We start from the raw sequence: 9235 nt of genomic DNA, 5'->3' as shown, positions 1-9235 counted from the left end.
AAGATTGTTTGAGGACAAACAAAGGTTTAAGTGTGGGGTGGTGATCTTAGGCATATTTATATGCCAAAGTCGTCGATATTTTCCCATTATGAGATTGAATTGAAGAATAATCTTGAGTCTATTAGCTTGATTTTGTGTAACTTGTGATGATTGTGCACTAACATACATGATTAGATGTTTTAGGAACTTTCAAGAAAATTGGAATCGATTTGGAGAAAGGAGAAGCAAGGACGTGCGAAAATAGACTAAGGCTGGAAGTACCAGTGCCTGGAGCACTGATAAGCGCAGAGCGCCAAGGGCTAAACTACAGGAAGCCAAAGCCAGCACTATAGAGGAACCTGCCAGGCGCACTGCCTGGCGCGGCACGCCATGTGCAAACTACAGAGGCAGTGACCTAGCGCGATGGGAGGCGCGAAGCCCCATGCCTGTTCCGACTCTTCCAGCAAAAATAGATTAAAATAGGATTCCTAGTTGAAGTAGAATTTGACTCTAGTTTTCCCAACTTCTATAAATAGACCCCTAGGGCTATTTTGTTGAGAGTTCGACATTATTTTGTTGTGCAAGAGCAAGATTCAACTTTTGTAATAGGTTTTGATTTTCTAACTCTTCTTATTTCCGAAAATCGCATGAACAATTATATTTTGTGGTTTGCGAATATTATGAGTGGCTAAACGCCCTAGTTCTGGGGCTGTAACTACGGATTGAATGTTGAATATTGAAGGCTTTTTGAATTAATTCTTGGTTATCATTATAAGTTACTTTTATATTCTTATTTTAGTATTTCATGCTTGATCACCATCAAAATAAATCTATTGTCTATTCTTAAAATCGAGAGAGGAAAGGGTAGATAGACCAAAGAATATAGAAAGCTCGATCATCCATTGAGTTGATGTGTGTTCAGGAGTGACGCCAGGACGAACAACTTTCTTGGTTACGAAACAGGATGAAATATAAATGCTCGCCAGTTAGGCCTGCTATCTCCGCTCAACGATGTAGTTAGACATCTAAATGGAGTAGGCGACTAGAGGTCGAGAGACCCGACTCATACAATTAACCCTGTAAATCAGTAACTTGATAACCAAAATTAGTTCATTGCCTGAGATATGATACATGAAATCCAATGCATGATGCAGTCCTGTAATTGTCTTTTACTTGCTTGAAACATCAATTTGAAGTCGTCCGCACTAGTTACTTTTAGTTATTAAATAATTCATAGTAGTAGTTAAAATCACCCAACTCTTTTAAACGGTTTCTTTTGTTTAATTGTGGAATTAAGTACTAAATATAAGTTGATCACAAGTCCCTTGGGAACGAAAACTCATTTCTAAAAGAAACTATATTACTTGAGCAACCACGTACACTTTTGTGTATTGTGAGGAGCAACAAGCTTTTGGCTGAACTAAAATATGATGAAAGAAAAATCCTTAAGGTAGTCTAAATGACCTCATCTCTTAACATTCATATTTTATAATTATGACTATGTTAGTTGCTTCTATTGATCTGACATGTATGTTATGTTTCATTCCGCCATATTACATAATGTATTATTCCATATGTACTTACGTCCCATTTGTTGGAAGAGTTGCATCTTTTTATTGATGCAGAATCTGCAGATACATGATCAGGCTGCTTGCTAGGATCCACATCTTATGCATTTGTGAGCCCTTCTCTGTTTCCTAGGGCTTAGTCGACACATTTCTAGTACTTGATGTTTATGCTTTTAAGGTATGCACAGGGCCTTGTTCAAGTAGACACTTCTCAGCTATGTTTAACGGCTTCAGAGATAGACAGATGGTTATGTTTCAGTTTGGACATTTGTGTCCCTTATTAGCGATTTCAATTCTATGACTTATGTTTTATGTTAACTATTTTGTTTTACAACACTTGACTCTCCGAATGATTTTAAACTACTGCTCACGTCTAGATGTACGCTCATGTCCAATGCCATGTTATGGGTACGTCAGGCCAGCAATGACATCGAGTGTCGGTTTCGTCCGAAGTTTAGGATCGGGGCGTGACACTTTGCCCTATAAGTAAACCCTTGCATGGGAGAAGTAGGGCATCTCATTTTTTCTCTTACTATAGTGCACAATTTCTAATTGTAATCGAATAGAAGTTGATGTCTTATTCCAATAGATAAGCAAGATAAAAATACAATATACTAGGTACTAATTTAGGAAAGAAAATAAAGAGGGATTCCTACAGATCTACTAGCTAAAAATATGCCTATGTATACTGCTAAAATGATGTCTATATACATTTTGTAACACTGATCAAGAGTGAATATAATTGCTTTTTGTTCTAGTTCTGGCCTTTTAATATTTAACTTTCTTATTCTTTGCTAAAGAGATATTATTTACTTCCTTTATTTCCGTAGACCAAGACAAAAAACAAAGGAAACTTGATCGAACCTAATTCATTTGCCTTTAATCCTATTTTTATAAATCTAACTTAGTTTGAGCCCACACGATTTTTCCGGCAAACTAGTTTACCTTTCATTGGGGATTCCTCTTCTATACATGTCTTTATAAAAAAAGATAAAGTACTCTAGTGAACAAAATAAACAGAAAGGAAAATTTGAAACATTATATGGTTAGCTTCTTCCATAGTTTCTAAAGTAAAGCTAAGGAGTGTGCCCAAGTTACAACTTCATCAAGGAGAAATAAGCTCCATCATGCCCGAGGTCAAGTAGCTGCAGATGAGATCCCTGCTCTACGACCTTTCCATTATTTATCACAACTATGGTGCCTGCCTTACGTATTGTTGATAAACGATGAGCTACAACTACACATGTCCTACCAACCATGATCTTCTCCAAGGCTTCCTGCAATAAATTCTCAGAGACACTGTCAAGTGCATTAGTCGCCTCATATAAGAGAAGTATCGCTGGATTCCTAACTATTGCTCGAGCAAGGGCTATCCCTTGCTTTTGTCCTCCTGAAAGTTGAACTCCTCTTTCTCCACAATAAGTTTCATATCCATCTTTCATTGAACTGCATTGTAAGATTGCAAGCTTATTAACAAAGCAGCTTGTCTATTCATCGCGTACTACCTATTGACTGTGTAATTTATGATAAGCACTAATTTGAAGCCTTGTAAAAATTGTAACTAACCTGTTAGGCTAAACTATACTGATAGTGTATTCTATATCCTTATTAGTCCAGTAATAAAGTAAACTTTTTTCCTTCTAGTTATCTCCATTTGAAGCATTCATTCACAAGAAATGTTCCACTAAAGGTCATATTAATTATTTCTCTTCAAGTATTTGACCATACTTCTAATATGTAAACATAATCTACAAGTTAGAAGAAGAATTATTGAATTATGAGAAATATTTACTCAAAAAGAAACAAATAAGGAGAGTTCAGTTTTGTAGCTTGATACCTTATAAACTCATGAGCATTAGCAAGAATTGCAGCTTTCTTGATTTCTGAATCTGTAGCTTCCTCTTTGCCATAAACGATATTTTGGCGAATTGTATCAGCAAAGAGAGTAGGTTCTTGACTGACTAGAGCCATTTGTGATCTCAAGCTTCTCAGATTGTAGATTTTTATATCTCTGTCATCTATCAATACTAATCCTTTTGTTGGATCGTAGAATCTTTCGATCAATCCAATAATGGTGGATTTTCCTGAGCCACTAGAGCCAACAAGTGCTACCGTCTTTCCAGCATCAACTTTGGGGCTCATGTCATGGAATATCACTTGTTCAGGCCTTGATGGATAAGAAAAGTACACATGCTTAAGCTCTATCTTGCCTTTTATGGGATTTTTCGCCTGCATCCCTTGAGGATCCTCAGGTGGAATCTCACTTTTCATATCTAAGATTTTGAACACTGATGATATTGCACTGCCACCTCTAGCCAAATCAGAACTCATACTCCCAGCATCTGCTATGTCTTTACCAGTGCTCAACAAAATGAAAAAAAATTGAAATAGATGTATTGCACTCACTAAATTTTTTTTCATCAGTCTCCCACCATACCAAAATGTCAATGAAACGGAGGCTGCGGTCAAGAAAAGAGAGAAAAATAAGACAATGCCTGATAACCATGACTGTTTAACATTTTCCTTATTGGGGCCTTTTAGTGTTTCTGCATAAAGGGCTAACATTTTATCCTGGGAAGAGAATGCTGTGATAGTTCTGTGATTGATCACTGCTTCACTTGCTAGCTGGTTTCCTTCATTTTGCACCTTTTGGGACGTTTCTGACATTCTTTTCATCACAACACTCCTTGAGTAAAAGATTGTAATAGTGAAAGGTTGTACAGAAATTAGTACAATTGCAATCCTCCAGGAGATGATCAATCCGAGCCCAAAAGCTATGGAAGCACTAACAAGAACCTGAACAAGCAAGGACATTCGATCTCCAACAAGGGATCGTACCATGTTAGCATCTGTTGAAAGCCTTGAACAAATAGCTGCACTGGTATTCTCATCTCGATCATACCATCCAACCTCAAAGGTAAGCAAGCTAGTGAGCATTTTTTCCCGCAATGTCTTTATTAATCGCTCTCCCATCACAGCAAAATTGTAATGTTGTATTAGATTTGCAAAGAAGCTGATGATACCGATGGTTAGAAACATTAAGCTGTAAAGTTTGGCCTCTGACTTAAGTTTTGAGCTATCATTTATCAAATACGTCGAGACAACAGATCCCAAGCAAAAGGCAAAAGCCGGTTGCAATGCACCAAAAATAGCAGCTCCTAGACATCCCAGCAAGGCACTATTCCACTCTGGCGCATTCATGTGGAACAAACACCAATGTGGAGCAAAAGCCAGGTTGAAGGTCTTCGATGAGTGCAATTACTCATCTCTGAGTACTCATAATCACTACCGCAGAAAGAGTATGTTTGGATTGATGGAGCATAACTTGTGCTTATTGCTGGGCTAAAAGGAGTGTTGCCAGGGCTATTTTGCCAACTTGATCTAGCAAAGAATGAAAATTTTGGAGTATTGTCGTCCTTCCTCCTTAGGTAACTTGTTGCCTCCTTATAGTGATATGGACTGTCTGTGGTATTTCTAGATGTGGATAGCTGTAGCTTTACCATGTTAAAGTAAACTCCACCTTCTCCTTCATTAATCTGCATCAGCTTATCATGAGAACCTGTTTCAACAATTATCCCCGACTGTAGTACTATTATCTTATCAACTTTGCAGATTGTAGTGAGGCGATGTGCTATGACAATAGTTGTTCGTCCTTGTGAAACTTGGTGAATGGCCTCTTGTACTAGTCTTTCAGATTCTGCATCCAAAGCACTTGTAGCTTCATCAAGTAGAAGAATTCTAGGGTCTTTAATTAAAGCCCTTGCTATAGCGATCCTTTGCTTCTGACCACCTGACAATTGGAATCCAAGTTGTCCTACCTGAAATCCAATTAAAACCAAATTGTATCCAGCTTTAAAGAGCTAAGTAGAAATAATAGCATATATATAAGTTTTTGCCTTACATGAGTACTGTATCCATTTGGTAAACTAACTATGAATTCATGAGCATTTGAAGCCTTGGCAGCTTCAACGACCATTTCCAGCGAAGCTCCTTCATTTCCAAATAAGATATTTTCCTTTATGGATGTAGCAAAAAGAGCAGGCTCTTGATTTACCAACCCCATCTGAGATCTTAACCATTGAAGCTTTAGTCTTTTGATCTTGTGTCCATCAAAAAATATGTCTCCTTTCACTGGATCATAGAACCTTTCGAGTAAAGAAATGATTGTAGACTTGCCAGAACCACTACCTCCCACAATACCAACAGTCTTCCCTGATTTCACTTTCAAACAAATATTTTGGAGAACTTGGACTTTTGGTCTTGATGAATAACTGAAAGTGACCTCCTTAAACTCAATATCTCCTCTTAAATATGCTAAAACACTCCCTTTGGTATCTTCAGAATCTATCTCAGGTGTTCGATTAATCAGCTCAAAAATTTTAGAGGCAGCTGCCATCACCTCTATCATGATCGAGAGATTTGGAAGTGCAGCCATACAAGATCTAACGTCACAAAAGAAAACACATTGCACTCTCAGTACATGTAATTTGAATCATTTTTTAGTAAGCATTAACCATGTTCATTCATAAGAAGGTAAAAATTTAAGTGTCTTACAGTCCTCCAAGAACCAAAGAGACAGCTGATATAAAAACACGGCCTCCGCTTTCTCCTCTGTTTGCAACAAGAAGACTCCCTGCCCAAGATTCAAAACTCCAAGCCACATAAACCGTTCCCATGCTTCCGATGAGCAATCCTTTTGTGAATCCTTGTCTGAGGCCAAGCTTCATGCTTTCCTCAAGAGCACGGCTGTATCTTCTTACTGTTTGACTTTCCCCAACAAATGAATAAACTGTTCGGATTGATGAAATTTCTTGTTCTACAATGCTCCCTGCTATCCCATAAGTATCCTTCATCTTCATTGCCAGTTTCATTAGCAAACTTCCAAATGCTACCCCTGGAATGACGAAACCAAGAGAGAACGGGAAAGACACCAGTGCTAGTCTCCATGAAAGAAAAAAGGCTACAATCAAGCCACAAACAAATGCTGACAGGTGAGCTAGGCAAGTGGGAATCTGCAGCAAGGAAGAAAAAGATGAAAAAGGAAAGAAAACAATATATTCTAATCCATATGCAGATATAGGTAGTTTTGTGAATCCATCATAAGAACCTGTTTCTTTCGGCTCAAACTATGTATACAAATGTAAAAAGAACCGTTTGAAAAGTATACTTATTGTTGGGTTCGAAAGTAATTAGGACGTCATGCGGAAACTTATAAATGTAAATCATATTGGTGATAAATTAGATGACAAATAAAAACATACTATCAGTAACTTGATAGATAATACCTTCTCTGCAATGACATCTTGGATTATATGAGTGTCAGTAGAAATGGTTGATATTACTTGAAAGGTAGAGGATGAAGCATCTTGTTTTTCAAAGAAACCAACTTCTTGCCTTAGTACTGATTTCAAATATTCCTTCCTGATTCTGGATGTTTGTCTCTCTGCAGTTCTTGTCCAACAAAGTCCCTCTATAGAACCCAAAAAAAGAAATGTTTATGGTAAGTAGATAGTATTCTCTCATTTTCCCAATTTATACCCTTCCAATTAAGGAATTAGAATTCAATATAACAAAACGAAGGACGAACTTTTCAGGAGAAGTGAAAAAACTCTAATGTCCAAAATTTAATAACTATTAGAAAGGGTAAAGGGACAAACCAATGAAAGCGGATACTCCAACTCCAACGGCAACATAGAGTAGCTTTAATGCATACTGTTGAGAGGAAGATAACAAATCTTGATAAGATATCAACAATAATGTTGTAAATTAAACCTGGTGTGTGTGTTGAACACAATGATTTTTCTTCTAATAAATAAATTAGGCTATCTCAGCTCTATGCTGCACGAACTCTTCAACTATGTCAACGTGTGTGTAAACAACACTACCAAGAAGGATGGCCTGATTAGAAACAATGAGATCAAGAAAACGTTGCATCGATTCATGTGGAATATAGATGCAAGGAGACTAGCTAGGCTCAATGGATCAGGATAACACATTCTATGACTTATAAAAATGATAAAACTTGTTATAGATTCATGCATATATACATCGTCGACAATTTTATTAGAGAATGAATCATCAGCAGTTCCAAAATCATCAATGAGGCTACCAAGGATAATCATGTTGAGAGGAGTCATCAGCCCATCTCCAATGGATCCTACTAAGCCAAGTAACATTAACAACTTATCTATTCCATCTGCATATTGGAAAAGACCATATTTGCCTCCCATTTCATACAGGGTAAACTAGTACATGAAATGTTATCACTTGCTTAACATGCCATAGTTGCAGTTTATACTGGCAGTAGTTCTAGATTTATCCTTTTGTTTTTTCATATATACCATTGAAAGCAGGCCAAGTTCTTGTATTCTTCATTCAGGTTAATAACATGGGAATTTTCACCAAGACATTTACTAGGGTTGTGGAGTACTATATTTTGTTTTTATATAAAATGGATTAGTCCTATGATTACTGATTGGATAGGCTGAGTACACTCTAACTTGATTTTGTCCAAATCCTCCTGTTCTTTAATAAAATGGGAGTAATTAAATTCGTAAATGGTTACATTGAAATAATATATCATATGTAGCAAGAGCGACGAATTGTACGTGTACCTTAATGAAGTAGAAGAATTATTGAACTTGCCACCCCAAGTCGACTTCCTTTCTCTTGGAAACTAGATGTTGGTGTTTATGCATTTTAACATTAAAATTAAAATATTAAGTGCATATGTTAGTTGGTATAAGTTGACAAGAATGTGGCCATTATTGTGGTGTAACTCTTGTAATTACTATTGTCATGATCTACCATTAATTTCACTCATTATTCTACCTCATTATGTGGTTGTAACTTATGTAACCTTTGGGCAATTCATTTATTCAATTTACTACCCATTATCTTCCTATTCATTGCAAGGAAGAATTCATCACCTATAAATAGTGGTCTTCCTTTGGGTTGAATACAAGAAGAGATATACCAAAAAAAATATAGAGTGAAAAAGATGAGGAGTACTATATTGTGTTTATATTGAGATTAGTGTAGTGAAAGAAAGAGTTGAGACAAAGATAAATATTTTAAGTCTTCAAGTATATTCACTATACAAAAGAGAATATTTATATGTTGAAGGAAGGTGTTCTTATGTGGAGCTTTGTACCCTTCAACTAATCTGGAGTTGCTTGAGTTGTACACGTTGTTGGACTATAGTATCTTGGAGGGGACAAGTCAAGAGATATACTACTGGATCGGTGTAGATGATACGGTAGTGGAATTGAATCTCCTTAGAGAGAGCGAGATATTCGTGTCTCAGCCTGAATATTTTTTTATTCATTTTTCAAGCTGTAATTTATTATATTTGTGGTATATTACACAACAAGTTTAAGGAGATTCAGTTTTTGTAAAAGTTTGAAAAAGTGCGAATATCAAAATAGGAGATCTCAACATCATTTCGCTCAACATTGCTCTCTTCAAGAGATGGAAGAGAAGACATGTACGGGTAAAATATTTGTTTTCTGCTTGCTAAATTCAAGCGGAGAAAAGGTAAAGGAAAAAAAAATTACATGATATTTTCATGAATAAAGTAAGTCTACTTTTCATGGAAAAAAAATGATATTTAGATTCTTAAAATAGTGGGGATTTATGAATGAGAAAAAATTATTGTGAAATTGTGATTTTTGCATCTTTGAGAAATG

At 36.4% G+C, this 9235-nt stretch overlaps 1 pseudogene; it reads right to left on the bottom strand.

Annotated features, from left to right (window-relative positions):
• Nucleotides 1-2641: 2641 nt before the first annotated feature.
• LOC102593781 (ABC transporter B family member 15-like) lies at nt 2642-7777 on the bottom strand (annotated as a pseudogene).
• Nucleotides 7778-9235: the final 1458 nt, after the last annotated feature.

The sequence above is a fragment of the Solanum tuberosum genome, unplaced genomic scaffold (assembly GCF_000226075.1).
Source record: "Solanum tuberosum cultivar DM 1-3 516 R44 unplaced genomic scaffold, SolTub_3.0 scf00581, whole genome shotgun sequence".
NCBI classification, from domain to species: domain Eukaryota; kingdom Viridiplantae; phylum Streptophyta; class Magnoliopsida; order Solanales; family Solanaceae; genus Solanum; species Solanum tuberosum.
The sequence above is the reverse complement of the archived record's forward strand: the minus strand, read 5'-3'. Positions and strand labels throughout refer to the sequence as shown.